Here is a 20589-nt window from a genome sequence, read left to right as displayed (position 1 = left end):
TGTGGTAAAATTCTTAGAGGACACTTTCACACGTGAAGGACTGCCAAAACGGGTGGTGAGTGACAACGGTGTACAATTCACCTCCGAACTGTTCAAAGAGTACATGGCGAAGCACAACATCGAGCACAAGACAACTTCACTTTACCATCCTGCTGGCAATGGGGCCGTAGAAAGGTTTAATAGGGTCCTCAAAGGTATCATACAAATAGCCAACTCTAACCAACTTAAGTGGACAAGAGAAATTATGAAAACTGTATGGGCTTACAGGATAACGCCATGTGAATCTACAGGTCACAGCCCATTTGAACTCATGCGCGGACGGACTCCACTTACTAAGGACAATGTGGGCTGGGTCAAGGCTGCCAGCAGGGTACACTGGTCATCCAGGATGGTGATGGAGAAACTAACCCAAGCACAATCCAAGAGCAAGAGTATCTATAATAACAAACATGGATGCAAGGATGTGGTGATCAAGGAGGGAGATACAGTGAAGGTAAAGAAAAGTGGACACATTGGCAAGGGGCTAGAGAGGTACACCAAACCTTTGGTTGTGCGAGAGGTGTTTTGCAACTCTGCACGCCTGAGTGACGGAAAGGTCTGGCATTTTTCAGCACTTTCTCCACACAAGCATCCTGTAGATGAGACAGAGGATAATACACTCCCTGAATCTACTGGAGAGCAAAAGGAAAGTCCAGCCAAGCAATACTTTTCTGACACTGATTCTGACTTTGAATCCCCAGTGATCCCAAGGGAGCTGAGTGAGGAATTTGTACCCAGAGACACTCAACCCGAGGACCGTGCGACTCTACCAACCAGTTCAGCTGGAACTAGGCGCAGGTTACCCACTGTCCCGGTGTGTGAACCCGCACAACTCATTGACAGAAGCAGGGCAGGTAGACTGTTAGGACCGCCTGCTAATCTAAAGGACTATATATGTGGTTAGTTAAGTCCTCTCCTCATTTCTGTTTCTAGTTCTGTTCATTACCCCTATAGGAGGGGGATGTGTTATGTTTGGCATACTTGTGTCCACTACTGGACACCATACCCATATCGCCTATCAGTGTCCCTGCGTGGACACCGTACATCGGTGAAGTCATCAGCTGGTAACTGTGACATTTGACACTTCCCATCTGATCGCCGGCCGACTAAGTTATGCTCCGATGACTGTAGGAGCGACGTGTTGGTTTGCAGAATAAATAAATCTTCACAACCTAAACCAGTGTGATTCTTAACACATTGGGACAGGCAGATACAAGTTGCCAGCATTCAAACATAGAAAAGCCTCAAGTCATTACTTATTATTAATTCTTTTTTAATATGGTCATTCTGTTGTACATAATACTTTCTTGGTCATATCTAAGGGAACAAAAATGCTTCTCACACTTCTTTATTATAACTTTTCAGCATAGTGCAGACTTCTGTACAGCAAAGCTTAAAAACAAACACAAAGTCCATACCCCCGCCTAAACACTTATTAGTTCCCAAAGACGAGACCTATTGGCTATGCCAATGCTTGCTTTTTTTTGTTTTTCTTTTTTACAAACAGCCCTCTTTTTGGGTCACCAATTTAATTTTGAAACTAAAATTCGTTCAAACGCAGTTTTGGCACTCATATTTTGTAAGCATTATTGTGGCTTTATTCACGCCTTTTTTATACACACTTGGAAGGCCTTTCCACCCACCAAACATGGTGGTCGCCTTTCTCCTTTATTGCTCTTTTCCAGTACAAAGCATGCTGAACATATGAGGAGTCAGCTACACCGTAATGATGAATATTGATGTTCGGTTGACATTGCCCCCATACATGACCACCTGCAGTTACACTAGATAACTGGCATTCGTGTAACTGCAATCATATTCAGAATGTCGGTGAGCGGATAGGTTTTCCACCTGGCTTTCTGAAAGTAGGATCTTATTGTTTGACGCACCTAGTTGACGATCCTGAGACTATGTGCTTTGCCTTTCTCAGTTAGCCGGTAAGGATAATATTAACATAATGCAGGACTACTTTACGTTTGCAGTGTGCTATGCTAACTCTCTCACACGAGTGGGACAATATGGAGATTTCACAAATCTGCCTTACTACATGCGTATGTCAGATATGTTTTTATGTGTTTGTCTATTGTACATTTTTTCTTTACAGGCCACGGAGAGCAAATCTCCAATACTATATAGAGCACATCTCTAATGTGAGACTCTCTTCTATGTGAGACTCTCTTCTACGGGATTGGCTAACTGCCGATCATGGCGGAGGAGCCATAGTAAAGCCACCAAACCTAGCCGTTAAATCCTGCTATTTCTGATGTGAGTAGGGGACATGGCTTTAAACCACCTCAAGATGCATGGGAAGAGAAACGAGTGCTGATATTACCAGCTAGCCTAGGCCCGAACTGGGGATCTGAAGGGAGGCGTACCGGCTGTTCCAGTGCGAAGAATACAGCTGCAAGCATCGGTAGCGCTCCCCGTCCGACAATCTCCCCGTCCACACGGAAGTTCCTGCGATCTGCCCTCAACCTCAAACGAGTCTAGGAGCGGTGGGAGCCAGAGAGGGCAAGGGAAATCCCTACTGCATTGTAAAGGAATGACAAAGTCATACAACTGTAAAATACAGCTCTAGACAGGCTTGCCAGCCCTCATCGCACAGCGCAGGAAAGAGCCGGAATCGGGGCCTACCTCAGACCCACGGAACAATTGAGTGCAAGAGCGACGAGGAGAGGGCGCATGCAATGAGAAATTCTCCTCGCACCTGGCCCATACGAAACTTGGGAGGCTTCAATAACCTTTCCCGGTCTCCCCTGGCACCCCCTCTGTCACTCTGTCCGCTGTGACTTAGTCACCCGGTTACCTGACGGGTGGGCAGCCACCACAATACTGTCCACCCATCCAGCGCCCTAGAAACAGCTCCGAACTTGACAAGATAGACCCACAACAGAGCCGGACTGGCCGTAGCGGGCACCGGCTGTTTCCCCAGTGGTCTGCCAGGCTGGGGGCCAGTTTTGGAACCCTGGGGGTCAGTTTTTGCTACCAGGGGCCGGCAATATCGACCCCGGTAACAAAATAGTCCGAAACCGGCCCTTGCAAACAGCTTGGGCGCACCCACTCAGCCCCCCCAGGGGGGCCACCGAGCAGTTTGCCAGGGCCCGTTTCGGTTCTCAGTTCGGCCCTGTCCACAGCACTACAAATCAAGACATGGGCCGTACAAGGGGGAGAGCAACAGAACCAAAGGATATCGATATCACGAAACCGGAAGCTCTACGACCTACAAATATGACCGAAACACCCGGTAAGCTGGACCTCATACTGCAGGAAATACAAGATTCGAGAACAGCAATCGAGCAACAAATAGAGGCGTTGACTACAGACTTTACACTACTAAAAGTCGACCATAATAAATTAGAAGATACTGTGATTTTTTTTGATTTTTTTTTTTACAACTCTTTATTCTTGACTGCACAAGTGAAGCACAGCAGTATCATAATATCGCATACATATAACAGTCATTGTTTTTCCTTTTCTCCCCGGCAGTTGTCATTGACGACTTTTATCTTTACAATTTCTCATCAGGTATCAATATCGCTACATTTCCTCTGCGATCCTCCGTGGTATGCTACATATTTCCTACTGTAACGAAGGCCAGCAATGTTCATCCAATGTCGTCAAGAATAACAGAAAAACATAACATACCAACTTCCCTCCTCCCCCTCCCTAAGAGCTTCACACCCCGAACCTTCCCTTCTCCTGGTCGCTATAGTGTCCTTCAGTATACTTCCTCCTAGCATCCCTTGTAAGCTATTATGCTGTAGTGCAAGGGGTTGGAATAGCAGGCGCACCATCTCGGACCCCAGTATCTCTCATCTTTGGAGCTCTGCGTACTGTGTATTTATTGCGACCTGTCTTCCTGTGATGGTATTAAATCTAACCCTTCAAATTCCAACATCATGACCTCCCAGTTCATCGCTATGGGATGCTTTCGCTGACCCCTCTCTTCCTCCCTTCTAAGAGCTGCACCCTCTGCCCGGCCCCACCTGACCAGGTTCGTCTGCCATATAGTCATTCTGGGGGGCCTAGGGGATTTCCATCTCATCGTCAATACCCTGACTGCTAACAGAAGAGCCAAGTCTAGAAATTTCAGTTTAGCCTTCAATGTTTTGGATCGTTTACGGGACCCCACTAGACAATATAGAGCTTCCTCCGGCACCGGCAGGTGGGTAATTGTACGTAGTACCTGGCATATCTCCGCCCAGTATCCCCGCAGGTGTGAGCAGGACCACAGCATGTGGAGGAAACCGCCCTCCTCTTCCTTACAATGTGGGCAACAGTGGGGGGAGTCTGGAAACATTCAGTGTATCCTCTTGGGAGTTAGGTATGCCCTGTGGAGCACCATTGCCTGTATAAATTTAAATTTAACATTACGCGATACCCCTTTGGGATGCTCAAGTATGATCTGCCATGCCTTATCAGTCAATACCGAATTTGTATCCTGAACCGAGGTGGCCTTAAGAGTAATAAGCGAGATTGCTGCATGTTCCCTGACCCCTGTGTATAGCCAGCGCACCAAGTGTCCCCCCGTTCCTATATGATAGAGTAGATGAACCAATTCGTGTTGCGTAGGTTTGAGTCGTTGTGGCGCCCAAGTGTTCCGAATATAATGCGTCACTGTGGCATGCAACAGATATAATCTAGGGGGAGCACCCGTGACCTGTAAGAAAGATTCATGGTCCAACAGAGTCTCGTCTCCAAAAAAGGTACCTATCTCTTCTATCCCATTCTCCGTTCAGTGGCGCAGTGTATGCCGTGTAAGCCTGCCCTGCGGTGTCGGGATAACTAATAAGGGGATGTTCTCCGCATATGGTATCGCCGAGGAGGTATAAGATAATGCCCCCTCCAGCACAATAGGCCCGTACGCAGAAGTGGGTGACAATCCGGAGGGAGTCGACTCCTCGGCAACAACAGAGAGTGTAGCTCCTCCCGGTCCAGCATGTCCATCGTATAATCAATCTCGTGCAAGTTTCTGCCGGCAACCCAGTATGAAAGCCACTGGAGTTGACAGGCATAGTAACATCCGCGGAAATCCGGGACTCCCAGTCCCCCCAATCTGGTATCTAATTGGAGTTTACGGAGGCTAATGCGTCTCCGGCCGGCACCCCAAATGAAACTAATCAAGATAGTGTTTAGTGTGTTAAAAATATGCTGAGGGATAATCACTGGCAAATTTACAAAATAATACAACAGGCGAGGGAGCATAACCATCTTGGAGATCGCAATTCTGCCCATGACGGACAGGGGCAATGAAGTCCAGAATCCTACGCTACTGCGGAGTCTTGTAATAGCTCGTTTGATATTGCAGTCAATTTGAGCCTCTGGTGATCTATACACCTGTATCCCCAGGTATTTAAACGTGGTCTGTGCCACTGGGATCGGGTGTACCCCAAAGCGTATGAAGGAGGGGTGTTGTGCTTCTCTAAAATAAAAGGCATTTGATTTTTCTGGGTTGATGGCCAAACCTGACACCGCTTCAAACCGGCAAAAAAGTAGGGTCAGTATATAACAATCGGATCCATCTCAGCAAGGAGTCAGGGAAGCCAAAGCGTTTCAAGGATTCAAACACTGCAGGATATTGTCTGTCTTCGTGGGAGAAAGCGTGCATGTGCTTCAAAGTTAGTTTACTTTGTGAATAGTGCTTCCTGTATAACGTTTGTTACACGTACATCGTAAAGCATAAACTCAAAAATCTGAATTACATGGCAATTTTGTCCTGATAACAGATTTGTGATTGCCACCTGGAATAGGAAATTCTTAACATGTGCACTAGAGTTGCACGCTTTACACTTCGAGAATTTACAACATTTTGAAATCTCCATTTGCTAGCTTTATCATTATTCTTAAGGACCAGATTTTTACACAAATATTCTTTAAGGGATTTACTCTTTCTGAATGTTATTCAAGGATAGTTGTCTAGATGTTTGGAAGTATTTCATCTGTATGTAAGGAGTGCCAGTACCTGGCGGTTGAAGACTTGGAAAGACTGAGTATATCATAGACCAAGAACTGAAGCTATATGGGAAACACTGAGTTCCACTCATCGAGCCCAGGGGACATATTATAGAGATTGACTGTGTTTTGGCTTTCATCGCTTTTGTCCCCATTGTTACCACCCGTTACCCTAATCTTCAATATCACTGAAATTAAGAAAGATGCTGCACAAAAGGATTTTTCGTCGGTGACTGGGCTGTGGTAGTTTAAGTCTAGGAAAGACTCACCGCCTCAAGTAACACTGCCAAAATGGTATTCCTTTCAGCTGCTTACTGAGTTCTTTACCAAGCAGTATGGAGCTTGTGTGAAAATGTGGACGCGCTGAATGATTGGTTGCTCGCTTCCTCGTTTGTGGTGCCCTTCCTACACAAAACCATATGGATGGCCAGATTGATAACACCAGCCACACTGAGTATGTAGGCAGCCAACACAGTACTGTTTTCTTTTCTCTTCCATCTTGTTCAAGGCTTTACCAATGTATTCAAGCAAATCACAAGAAGGCCTCCCAAATGTGGGTAAAGCTGTCTCACTGACTGAGTGTGTGGGTGAGCCCCAGGGGCGGATTGGCAAGGCGGGCATTCGGGCATGGGCCGAAGGGCCGGTGCCTCAGTGCCCTCTGTGGGCCGTTTTTTTCTCCCCTGTCCTAGTCCACAGAGAGTGGACTAGGGAAGGGGAGAAAAAAAACCGGCCCACAGAGTGCACGGAGACAGACAGAGAAAATGAAAGCAGCCTCGCTGTGCGGCCGGACAGCGATTGTCAGCTGTGGCCTCTCCTTCACCCCTGCCCTGCCAAGCAATCAAGCTGAGGCTGGGCTGGGGAGGGGTGATTGTTTGCAAGAATCGGCCTCCCTGGGGGCCAGGTGTTTCTCAGGCCTTTGAGCCATTTTCACCTCGGCCCCCCTGGGGCCCATGCAGCCCAGAAACGGTGTTAGTCTTAACACCTCGCCCACAGCCCTTCACATTCAGGGCATAGTGGGCGAGGAAGAATGGGTCTTGCTGTGTCGGGCCAGGTGATGTTTGGAATTTTTTTATTTTATTTATTTATGCGATTTTATATAGCACGGACTTTACCCGAAGGTGTCAGAGCACTTCACACTAGGAACAGCAATAATACATGAGGAGAAAAATTACAAGTTGGCAAATTACAAAAGCAAATGTTAAGTTACATGAATTAAAAGTGACGATAGTGAGCAACCAAAATACATGAGGTAGCAATTGGTACATTACAGGAGGAAACAGTGATATGTGTGCAGGTTACAAAAGCGTACAAAGTACAAGTAGAGGTATAATACTGCAATAAATGGCAGACACTCCAGCACAAGAACAAACGTTACGTAGGCAATGGTGGCACTTGTGCAAGTATCAAAAGCAAACAAAAGTGAGAGGTAGCATACAGTGTGATACCAGAGAAAAGTGACGTGTGCAAGTTACAAAAGGGTACCATACACAGATACAAGGGTAATACTACAGTAAATGGTAAACACTCAAACTGCCAGAACACACTGGGAAGGCACTTCCCATGCACCAGCTTCACCTCAGCCCCCCCCCCTGGCTACCTGGCGACCTTGGATGACCCAGAAAGTTGTGTTTTGTGCTCCCCTGCCAGGACATTTTCCGGAGGCCTGGAGGGCTGATTAATTTACTAATTGCAGGGGCCTTACCTCTGTTCAGGTGCTCCTGAGCTGAAGGTCTGGGGAGGGCTAAGTAGGTTATAATAGGTAGTAATAGCAGGGGCGTTGCTGCTTTTCAGGTGCTCCTGTGCTGGAGGGCTGGAATAATTTTGTGACAGAAAGGGGCCTTGCTATTTTTTTTTAGTTGCTCAGCATGTAGGCCATTGTCACCTTGGCCCTGTGTCCTGTGCAAGAACAGTATCCTCCCACTTTCATTCTTTGTCTGTGCAAATGGTATTTCATGAAAGGGCACGCCCCTTGAATGTGGGCCACGCCCCTTAAATATGGGCCACCCTTCTTGAGTGTGGGCCACTTTTTTCGTCAGTGCCCGGGCCGAATTGGGATCCCAATCCGACCCTGGTGAGCCCTACTAGATTCACTTGTCCTAAAGAACTACAGACCCATCTCCCTCCTTCTTTAGCGGCCAAAGTCGCAGAGAAGATTGTCAATGCCCAGCTAACTACATTCATCAAAGAAAACTCCATTCTCGACACTTCCCAATCCGGATTCCGAAGCAACCACAGCACCGAGACCGCTCTACTCGCTGCCACAGACGATATCCGCATCCTCCTCGACCAAGGTCACACCACAGCCCTGATCCTACTCGACCTCTCTGCAGCATTCGATAGCGTCTCCCACCGCACACTCACCAACAGACTACATGACGCCGGCATACAGGGTACCGCCCTCAAATGGCTCCTTACTCATCGGCAGAACCCAAAGGATCAGATTGCCACCTTTCCTCACGGAAATCAACTGCGGAGTACCCCAAGGATCGTCACTCAGCCCCACACTCTTTAACATCTACATGGCCCCCCTCACCGCCATCGTCAGACACCACGGACTCAGCATCGTATGCTACGCCGACGACACCCAGCTAATACTCTCCCTCACAGGGATCAGTCACCACCAGACTCAACTTCCAGGAAGCAATGAAGACAGCATCCTGGATGAGCAACAGCTGCCTGAAGCTCAACTCATAGAAGATAGAATCCTTATCCTCGTGCCCTCCCCCTCTGCATGGGACAACACCTGGTGGCCATCCGCCCTCAGCAACCCTCCAACACCCACGGACCACACCTAAAACCTCAGCATCGTACTCAACTCCTCCCTCTCCATGACCTGACAGAATAACGCCGTCATCTCCAGCTACTTCAAAATCCTCCCCATCCTCAGAGAGACCTTCAAATGGATCCCCCCTGAATCAAGGAAGACCGTCACCCACGCACTCATAACCAGCATACTGGACTACGGATATGCCCTATAAGCTGGGATCAACAAGTCTCTCACCCACAAACTACAGACCATACAGAACACCGCAGGCAGACTTGTCCTCGGCATGCCTCAACAGGACACATCACCAAACACCTGCACAAACTCCACTGGCTCCCTGTAGAGAAGAAAGTCACTTTCAAGATACTCACACACGCCTACAAATGCCTCCACAACACAGGACCCCAATACCTCAACAAGAGAATCTCCTTCCACGTACCAAAGAGAAACCGCAGATCTGCCAACATCACCCTAGCCGAAACACCGCGCATCAGCAAAACCAGAACAGGTGGAAGAGCGTTCTCCCACATAGCGGCCAAATCCTGGAACGCACTCCCAATCAACATCAGACTCGCCCCCTCCCTGAACATCTCCAGGAAAACACTCAAGACCTGGCTCTTCGACTGAACAGAGTTGCAAACCCCCTCCCCCTTCAACCCGCCTAAAGCGCCTTGAGACCCTCATGGGGGAGCAGTGAGCTTCACAATTTCCTGATTGATTGATTGATTGATTGATTGATGGAATAAAAGGCCAGTCTGGCCCTGCAGACAAACAGTAACAAATGCAAACTTAATCTCTGAGCCATACTTGACTGAGTCCTCCATGACATATACAGTCAAAACTCAGTTTGAAGTTAGCAGAAACTGCTATATTACTTCCCCTCCATAAGGTAAACCTCACGAGGCGAAGTAATAATGGCTAGAGGCTTCAGCCCAGATAGGAACTTCAGGACAAGGCATATAAAACTGCATGGTCAGAAAGTAGTCATAAGAAATATTGGACTTTTTTTTCCCCCATAACGAGATTCAAGGCCGGACTGGGAACTAAAAGCAACCCTGGCAAAAAACTCAAACAGGCACTGAATCCTTCCTCATATCTCGTTTTCCTCTCCTTTTCCAGGCTATTTCCTCAATGAAAGCTGCAATTACATGGTGAAGCTGGAGAAAGTGGCAGTGGCACCAGGAGCAGTCACCGTCTTAAAAACCAGCCTCCACTGGCTAGGCACAGTGGAAAAAACAGGCAGTTGGGACCCAACCGTATGGTTGAACTGTATAGCATTTCAATACATTTGTACAGAACTTACTACTCCGACGTAGGTCACTAAAGCGCTTGCCTACGTGTGAAGCATGCTTGATATTGTAAGGTGTGTGATGCTGCTGGAATAGAATGTAATTAAGGCTCCCTGTTTTCCGTTTTTAATGATTATTACAGATAAATACAGACAGAAAACCATTTATTATCTTGTCTGTATTTATTTTTAAATGTGAATAAAAACGGAAATTGGGTGTTTTTTTAATGATTCTAAATACACTTTGCTATGCCTGCCAGACCAATAACTGTGTGGATTGATAGGTAAGGGGGTTACAAAAGAAAGGCATTTTAGTAAAGAGCCTTAAACAGCAGTAGCAATGCACAAGGCTGATACTGAAATGTGCATAGTTTCATATAAGTGCATTGATTTATCTTCTGTGGGTGTTCATATCACTGAACCCTGGCAGGCATTCAAGCATGAGTGTATATTTATTGGTTAAATACATGTGGAAATATACCAGTTTCAATTTTACTTTTTCATAAAACCCATATTAAATATAGATAAATACAGATAACGTTGACAAAACATACATATGGATAAATAGAGACCGAAATGACAACAAAAAAAATACCATAAAACCGGGAGCACTTACTGTAATGCACGATTTGCGGAATGTTCGAGTGAAAGATATGGAATGTTGGTGGTGTGTGAGGGACGGTTGGAGAAAGAAGGACGCACGCGATTAGCAGGGCTTCAGTAACCTGCATCGCAATATTCAGTAGCCTGCATTTGGGGAATACATCCATTTGGGCAAAAGATGTGGTGTATTTCTTACTCACAACAGGGTGTGTGGTTGTAAGGGTGTTTATTTTTGATCTTACGTGGAAAATATTTCCAAGTTGTTTGTGAGGACCACGGAGATGCGGTTATCCTCTGAAGGGACTCAGCGCCTAGCAGTGCGCTAGAAGACGGCGTGGGAGAAACAGGCGCACAGTTACCTCTTTAGCTTCCACACAAAACACTCTGAAGCAGAATAAAATGTGCATATATAAATTATGGTGTGGTTATGGTTTGGCACAGCAAGAATGTGAAGTGTAACTAGTTTCAGAAATTAAGCTATTTCTAATTATTTTTACACAAAAGTATATGTTCATATTTCCTAGACAGTCTCATTCATTTTAAGACCGACCAAACGTAATCCAGGGTAAACTCAACATTCACCATAAGGGTCACCTCCGGTTTCAATTGAAATTCATTGGACTCAAACTAGGAGCAATTAAAACAATGCAATCCTTCATTTCACAATCAGGTCATTGGGGTGAGAGAAGGACAAGGGGGTTTCCAAGCTATACCAGTCTCTCGACACAAACCCCAGGGGAGTTTAATATTTCATGATGGCAAGGGCTTTAGCGATAGAATAATTTAGATCATAATATGAATGAATAGATTATGTATTCAAAGTGTAATCTCAGAAATGACTACAACAGGATCAGCAACTCTGACACGCAATGTTGTCACGTCAGTGCACGAGGACAGAACATGTTTATTTTTGTCTTGTAAATAAATGATGAGCGTGAGCAGGAGTGTGGCCACGTAAGAGTCCTTGCATTGGTACCAATGCTTCACATATGCTTCATTATTGCCTTACTGTCACTATTTCGAACACTATGTTCTATATTGTAAATGCACTGCTGAGGCAGGATCACAGTGTGGCATGGATGGCTTTTTCAGAAAGCAGGGTGTTATGTTGCACATGTTTGTACAGACCTACATATGTATCCAGTAAATAAATAACTATATATGCACCACAATTAAACAAAAAACTCATTTGAAAACAACACACGTAATATAGCATTGTAGTTATATAATAAGCCATACATCTCAACGTTAGGGTATACGACAAAACAGCATTTTTTTTTTAAACAGGCCTTGTGTTAGTAGAGCCCTTTTCATCTTACTAACATTATAGGCCTCTACGACGACGGTCTGAATGGCTCCAACCGGCATTCGGATTTACCTTACTCGTGTCGGAACCCCCGTCATTGATAGTTGTCTTTTTTAAATAACCACACTATGTCAAGTAGGGGGAATGGATTATAAGCAGGGCTTTAAGTGGGCCGGGTCTCCAGGGGTCTGAGCACCGGAAGTTTTTTGAAGGGGGCCTCGAAACGGGTCTCTATCGTGCTCTGTTTTGTGCCCTGGCAGAGGCGGTCCGTTTTTTCCGGACTGCAGTGACAGCAGACATATCTTTGTGAACATGCTCACACTGCTCACTTCTCAGTAGTACATAGGTTACGGCATGACGTCATGGCAGGCGATCCTTGTAGGGGAAGGGAAATCCTTCAAAGAGAGTCATTTTCTCTCTGGATTTCCCTTCTCTTTTCGAAACTCAGGAGCAGCAACATTGTCGTGGTGTTACCAGGGCTTCAAGTGGAAGGTTGTTCAATATTATATACACACCATAGTTGCTGCTTATTTATCTTATGCACCTAACAACCATTGACAAAACCAATAGCCCTGACTTCTTGTAGGTATGTTACTTGCTGTTTCATATATCTGCATGCAATGACAAACTACAAGTCGGGCGGCACACTATGCTAAGCATAGATTTTTAGTTTACGTGTTTTTAAGCCATGCCCTTAATTACACTGGTCACGCACCTTTGAGAGATCCCCTCCCCCCAATTTCTTCATCCCACTCAAAGCCTTGATTATCAGCTTAGTAGAGTAATTGTGAGGGTGGAGCCAGATCCCACCTTCACCACATACACGTTCTATAGTTTTGCCACACAGTGGCGTCACTAGGGGGGTGCGGGGGGAGCGGACCGCACCAGGTGACACTATCATTTGGGGTGACACCGTGTGCTCCATCATTTCCTTATATTTCACGCTTCAGGTAAGCGCCTATATCAGCTCTCTGTGCCCCTCACACAACCACCTCCTTTGTGCATTACGATTTAAGATGACATTATTTTATTTAATAGCACAAGGCGGCTAAGACGCAGGTTAGGACCAGATACGGTTCACATGCCTTCCAAGGCCACGAGATATTTGACTGCGCGGAGCGCTCGCCTTTTCAGAATCAAAACAATGCTGTGCGCGTGCAGACTCGGAGCTGCGGGCTGCACTCATAACGTGATGCATCGTTTATTTACGGGAGGAGGCGCCACTGCAGGGCCCACATACTGTCTCACAGGGCGGAGTGGCCCGCTGGAGGTAGGGCCACTAAAGATATTTATATAGCAAGTGACAGATTGAAATGCCACATTGCAATGGTGACAGTTGCCCGCTTGCCTTTATGGATGCTTATTTTCTGCCTATACAAGGACGCCCTTTTTATTGACTGCGAGAACCCTTCCTTGGAACATAACCGGTAGCTTTTAAAGTTTAAAGACTTTTATTGATTTTCTTACAAGCTGTAGTGTCCGGAGACACGGGACAAGGGAATGCCTAGGCCGCAAAGTGGGGCCTAACTATAACGGATAATGAATGACGCAACACTGGCTAACAGTTAGGGCCAAAGACCTCGAGCGACCTTATGACCGTTTATTTAACCTCAGGGGCTGCCCCGCCCCCAAGGCGTATGCGTGCGTGCGTGCGTATGTGTGCAGGCCGGGTGGCTCCATTACTACATCCCTCCAAACTCACAGATCAATAGTCCCGGCCATGAGATGTCTTGAGTCAGTTCATATTCCATGCATAGTCCTTTAATCGTTGGTTGGGGGTCGGATTGGGTCGCAGGTGATATCGTTGGCTTTGACGACTTTCCAGACCTCCTGTCTCCACTGGTTGCTCAGGGCGAAGTTGATCATTGCTCGATGAGTTTCCAGGGCTGATGTTGTCGGCTGGTTCGGGTCTCTGTGAAGTCGATCTTTCTTCTTCTTGTGGGGACGTGGGTGACTCCATGCGCGCTGGCTCCAGGTCTCCGTCTTCCGCTTCCTCAGATGCAGAGCCGGCGTGTCCACTTTCACGAGAGACACGCTTAAACCATGACACGTTTCGAGTCACGGCTCGTGTGCCTCTGGATGCAGACACCATGGTGCCGTGCACATTCACGATCTCCCACACTTCTGGTTCAAAGGCTGAGTCATATTTTGAGTGTCGGTGTCGGTTCTTGAGGACCACTTTGTCTCCAACTACTAATGACCTGGCTTGGGCTCTCCTGGCTTGACTGGCTTTGTCGTTTGTGCGCCTCCGTCGATCTTGGGTGGCTTCGTGGTTTATTTCCGGGGGGCACCAGGTAGGTGTAGCTGGCACGCAGTCTCTGGGTACCTTCTTGAATACTAGGTGTGCGGGAGCGCAGCGGGTGGTCGAGTGGGGTGTCTGTCGATATGCGCTGAGGAACTGTGACAGGCACTCTTCGGCGTCCTCCCTTCTTTCCACGCCAATTTGCAGCGCGCGGTTCAGAGTCCGCATAAATCTCTCGACTTCCCCGTTTGCCTGGGGCCATTGTGGAGTGATTTTTCTGTGGTGGATGCCCCGGGCGGCGAGGTATGCCTGGAAGTCTTTCCCCTGAAAAGGAGGGCCATTGTCCGACCTCACTTCATCTGGCAGGCCTACCATGGCGAATACTCTCTCCAGGGCCTTCTTGACATGGTGGAATGATGTGGAGGGTACAATTTCCACTATTGGAAAATGGGAGTAGGAGTCGATTAAGACAAGGGTGTGCCGTCCATCTGGGAATGATCCAAAATCCACACTTATTTTTGACCATGGCTCTTTACAGGGATCTTCCGTGATCACAGGGTGAGGAGCAGGTTCCCGACCTGTGATTGTGCACGAATGGCAGTTGCCAACCTCTTTCTCTACTGCTGCGTCCATGCCGGCGAACCACACTTTGTTGCGCAGGCGTCCTTTTGTTTTTGACACCCCTTGGTGGCCCTGGTGCGCGAGGCGTACGACTTCTCCTTGCAACCTTGCAGGTACCACAATCGCTGTCCCTCGGAGGATCACACCATGGGGTCCGACGCTCAGCTCGCTCTGAGCCCTCCACAGTTGTTGCCTTGCCAGCTGTTCCTGGGGCATGAGAGCGCTGACTCCATCCAGAAAATTTTTCCAGTTTCTATTTGCCAGCGTTGCTTTTACTTTGATGAGGCACTCGTCCTCATCTGTGGCCTTTCCGATGTCTTCCAGCGTCAGGGCTACTGGGCAAGCGTCTTGAGAGATCATTCGGACGTATTCCTCAACGTCGTCTTCATCACTTCCAGTTTGGACTGCATTTGAGGAGCCGGGGTGTCTTGATAGGAAGTCCGCAGGGTTGTCGGCTCCAGGCCGATAGATTACCTCGAACCGGTATTTTTGGAGTTGCACAGCCCATCTTTCAATCCTGGGCGGGGCGAGCCTAGCGGTTCCTGCAAACAAAGGCACAAGGGGCTTGTGGTCAGACACTACTTTGAACTCATGTCCAAACAGATAGAGGTGAAAATGCTGGCACGCCCATTTGATGGCCAGTGCTTCACGTTCAATTTGGGCGTACCGCATCTCCGTCGCGGTCAGTGCTCTGCTAGCGTAGGCTGTCGGCACCCATTCATGGGCTTCTGTCTCCTGCATGAGGACGGCCCCCAACCCAACGGGACTCGCGTCCACAACGACTTCCGTGCGCCGGTGTGGCCTGAAGTATGCCATGACTTTATCGTCCATTAACGCAGCCTTGATTGCCGCGAAGGCTTCATCTTCCTTGGCAGTCCACGCCCATGGTTGGTTCAATTTGGTGAGGGTGCGTAACGGCTCGGAGAGGGATGCCAATCCAGGGATGAAACGACCACAGTATGTGGCCATCCCCAAGAAACTTCGGACCTCAGTAGCTGACATCGGTTTGGGAGCTGCCCGGATGGCGTCCGCTTTCTTCGGATCGACCTGAAGTCCCTCCCTGGAGAAGATGTACCCGAAGAAGTCCACTGATTCCTTGTAGAAGGAACATTTTTCTCTATGGAGAGTGAGGCCGTGATCTGCAAGGCGCTGCAACGTGGCTCGGAGGTGAACGTGGTGCTCTTCCAAGGTTTTGGAGAAGACAAGGATATCATCACTTAGGTTTATGACCCCTGTTAAGCCTGAGAGAGTCACCCCAAAGCTCAGACGTTTGTACCTCCGGAGTCCGACATGGGTGGAGAATGTCGTGATGTTGCGGCTGTCCGGGTGAAGCTCAAGCTGGTGATATCCAGCATTGAGGTCTAATTTGGAAAACCAGCGTGCACCGTTGAGATCTGCCACGATGTCGTCCATAGTTGGTGTTAGATGCCTCTCCCTTTTCACTGCTTTGTTTGGAAGACGCATGTCCACACACAGGCGTATTGCACCTGGCTGCTTCGGCTTAGGAGCGATCACGAGCGGCGATACCCAGGGCGTCGGGCCCGACACTTTTTCAATTACCCCCAATTCCTCAAGTTTGCGCAGTTCTTCCTCTACTTGCTTCCGCAGGTGAAACGGCACTCGTCTGTGTCGGAGGGCAGTGGGACGGACCGTTGGGTCAACGTGTAGTCTAAACTTTCTTCCTTTTAAGCATCCGAGTCCTTTGAAAAGGGTCGGGAAGTCTCGCAAGATGGCATCCGCGTGCAGTTCATGCACTTGTCGCGCGAAGAATACCAGTTGTAAATCTTCCGCCGTGTGGCAGCTCAGGAGTGTGCCACGCTTGCCCCCGGTAACATGGAATTTGGTCTTGACTTGTTGATCGTTGCAAGCGGCTGTCACTTCAATTACTCCCCTCAGAGGAAGCGGGTCGTCGCTGTCGTAAGTGTATATCCTTGCGTTTGAAGGAGACAGTGGTGGGCGTGGAGACAATAACTCATATTGCGTGCTGTCCATCACATTTACAGAAGCCCCAGTGTCAATGAGTGCTTGCACGGGAGAGCCAGCAATGGAGATCTCACACATCGGGGGTGGGCGTCTTCTAGAACCTTCTCTCCCCACGAAGGAGACAAAGAAAACATTGTCATCATCATCGTCGATGTGGAACGCTGATCTGGAGGCATCACTGCACGGGCCTTGATCTTCCAAAGAGAGTTGCCGCACCGCCTGTGTAAGGCCTCTTCCGCTCGAGCTAAACCGGCGGTTCCCGCTGCTGCGACACACTTTCGCAAAATGATTCGCTTTTCCGCAGTTGGAGCATATTTTTCCTCTCGCGAAACACCTTCCACTTGCAGGGTGTTCCATGCCGCAGTTCCCACAGGGGTTCCGGGAAGTGGCTTGTGTGGCTCCCCTTTGCGTTTGTGGCCGGCGCCTTATAGCATCTACTTGTTCCTCCTTGATGTGAGGGGTCTTTGTGGGGGCGCCAGGTCGGTCAAGAGCAGCTTGCATTTCGTCAGCTCTGGCGTTGGAGAGCTCATGCGAACGCGCAAGGACAAGGACCTCGTCGAGAGAGATACGTGGTTGCCTAAGGATGAGGCGTCTGAGTTGTACCGACCGGCACCCTTGGATCAACTGTGCGCGAATTTCTAGGCGCTGGTCAGGAAGTTCGCAGGCAATAGCTAGTTTCCGTAACCGGGCATAGAAAGAATCAATGGGCTCCGTCTCTCCCTGCCTGGCTTGGCGCAGCTTAAACCATTCGTAGTCAGGGTTCACCCTGGGGTCGAAGTAGAGATTTAATGCCCGTACAGCAGCTTCGTAGTCATGTTCTCCTCCACGATCTGGCAATGTCTCAAAGAGTTCATACAGCTCATCCCCACCATAACACATAAGCAAGGAGCGTTTGACTTTGCCATCAGTCTCACGGACACCGATAAAATAGTGCTCCAATCTTCCAATCCACAGACGCCATCTAGCCGCAGCCGTGGGTGGATCCGCCAGCTCGCTGAACGGAGGAAGCGGCGCAGCAAGGCCATGCCCAGGGGGGGCTGCAGCAGCGGTAGTGGCAGCACCAGGAGCCGGACCAGGAACAGCGAGGGGCATGGCTGGGGGACCAGTTGGAGCAGGCGGTAGGTTCTGTGCAGGTGTCGCGGCAGCAGCACCACCATCGGCTTGCTGATTGTTCATTGTCGTAGCAGTAGTAGGGACACGTAGGGAAAAACGATGTGAGAGGGTGAGGCAGGGTAGGCGCAGTGATGTACAGATCCCACGTGGCAGAGGAGAAAATGCCGGGTAACTAGGCTTTTATTCCAAGCTAGGCGTGCAGAAAATATGCTGTAGGACAGGCTCCAAACAGCCAAGGGTGCAGTGTTGGTTGTTGAGGCGGTCGATCTGACAGGAGCGAGCCGAAATCACCGTCTGGTCAAAGGCCGAGTGAAAACAAAACTCCTTTAAGTCAATTTCAGCGTCCGCCCAATGCGTGTGTATACGCAGGGCCCTTCGCACCGGTCGGCAGCCTGAAATCTGAGCTGACAGGGCTTACGCGACTTTGTGCAGTGTGCGCATGCGCGAGCCCACGGCTCTGAGCGCGGCCGCTGAGGTACAGGCGCGAGGGCCGAGGATTACCCCCCGAAGCGCCAGCGGCAGGCGGTGAAGCGCACACAGAGGCGGCAGGTAAGTGAAGGCAGCGTGAGCGACGGAAAGCGGCCAGAAAGGCTGGGTGGCGGGCGTCGGTAGAGGCCTCAGAGAAGAGCAAGCTCACCTGACGCACCACGGCTTGGCGCACACGTCACACACGGCAGCACCACCTCAGGGCTCGGCCGAACAGGGATGACCGGCACAGCTGCGTGGCGAGGCACGGGTAACGACAGTCCGCCTCGTCGCCAGTGTAGTGTCCGGAGACACGGGACAAGGGAATGCCTAGGCCGCAAAGTGGGGCCTAACTATAACGGATAATGAATGACGCAACACTGGCTAACAGTTAGGGCCAAAGACCTCGAGCGACCTTATGACCGTTTATTTAACCTCAGGGGCTGCCCCGCCCCCAAGGCGTATGCGTGCGTGCGTGCGTATGTGTGCGGGCCGGGTGGCTCCATTACTACACAAGCAAATATCAAGGCTTAAAGCCTCACATCGGTACACTAAGAGACTAAGAAATTATTACAATTTTTTAAAAGGATGATTTTGAACCCTGGGTTAATACATGAATGAATGAATACTGTATTTGTAAAGCGCTGCTTTTACTCCCTAAGGAGCATCTTGGCACTGGGCGAGTAAGAGCAGAATTCGAGGCACCGGAAAAGTGGAAGATGTTTAACATTACCAGATAAGTGCCTGGCACTAACCCCGCCTAGTACCTCCACCATTACCTATAACTTTACATCTCATTCCACTTAGAGGTGTAAGGAGATAGGTTTATATTTTCAGAGGCCTTCGCGGAAGACTGGAGTGATCTGTTTTTGAGCAAAAACAAACATTGCACCATACTACTTGATGTTAAAGGTTTCTTGATTGTAATTTTAACTGCACTTTTGTTTGTAAGTCCACATTCAAGTATAGTTTTGAGTTTAGCTTCAGCGTACATTATTTGCTTGCATCACCCCTTGGCCCTGCCGTCCTCCTGTGGTACGGGGCTCACCAACTCCTTCGTTCCACCTTTATGGTGCCTAGTTGATCCCCCCATCCCCCACCCACAGGCGATCAGGACCGCAGAGCCGTAAAGAAAACTAAATTTCCCAAAAAAAGGAGAGCAAACCTGTGGTGGATAAAATACTCAATATGGCCCTGTGAAACACCATCTCAACAAACGAGGGCGCTTGAAGAGATATGCGTTTGGAGTAAAATGATCTCAAAGTAAAAACGGAATAAGAAAGGAACGAATTGCATAAATGGATACGCTTTTGTGAACAGTGTCAAATAATGATGAGGATATTGATAATGATGATAGTTATGATGGCATTGATTAAGTTACCAAACGTCGAGGACTTAGAGAAATAGTAAACATGAATACGAAAAATCACACGTGCATTGCTGATATTCTGTTATGGTTATAGTTTAATTCCAACTGATGCAATGTGCTCAAGAAGCCTAAGTGTAGGCAGGCTAGGATTTTTGCACACCTGTGTATGATGTGTTTTAAATATAATCTTTCATTTCCATTAGAGAGAAAATACTGTCAGCAGTATTGTAAGATGGTGGTCATGTTCTGCCTGATGGGAATCGCAGTCTAGACTTGGGGTAGGAATACGTCACGCGTGCTACTGCGGGTTGGATATTTGCTAGTTTGTTTCAATCTGGAGCGGAAAGGGAAAGCAGGCTGTGAAAAAGCGCGACCAGACGGAGGAAAGATGCAGAGGTAAAGGCGGGAGCAGTGTTTGCGCGGTTTCTGATCCCACCATGGATTTACGGCCGAGATCCAACCGTGATGGGGATTGGTTTTCTTAATATTTCGTGGGTGACCTCTGTGGGACGGCGCTATTGCATCTCAGCCACCTCCTCAGGGGCTCTGCACTTCCCAGCACTAACACACCAGCATGCCAGCAACTTTTTTCTGCAGGATTAGGTGCGGGCCTACACTCCACATCGGCCCGCTGACTCGCCACACCAGCCTTCACCTCCCACATCTTGGTTCTTCTGTCAAGGGGGGTCACACTCAGGCCATGTAGGTAGCGCCTCTCCTTGGACTCTTCTACTGCCCGAGGGTTCCCACACATTCACCGATGTCGCCGGCCTCAGTGCTCTAGCAGCTGCGATGTCTGCCAGAAAGGACAGATAACATATGAATTGGCTGTCCAGCCCTCAGA

The 20589-nt window shown here is 48.6% G+C and overlaps 1 protein-coding gene across 3 annotated transcripts in view; it reads right to left on the bottom strand.

The window, feature by feature from the left end:
• The window catches only part of RNGTT (RNA guanylyltransferase and 5'-phosphatase), a 1800355-nt gene that overhangs the window by 1306008 nt on the left and 473758 nt on the right, over window positions 1-20589 (bottom strand). The gene's annotated exons all lie outside the window — the stretch shown is intronic.

Source organism: Lissotriton helveticus, chromosome 6 (assembly GCF_964261635.1).
Source record: "Lissotriton helveticus chromosome 6, aLisHel1.1, whole genome shotgun sequence".
Taxonomy (NCBI): Eukaryota; Metazoa; Chordata; class Amphibia; order Caudata; family Salamandridae; genus Lissotriton; species Lissotriton helveticus.
This window is presented reverse-complemented; position numbering and strand designations above follow the sequence as displayed.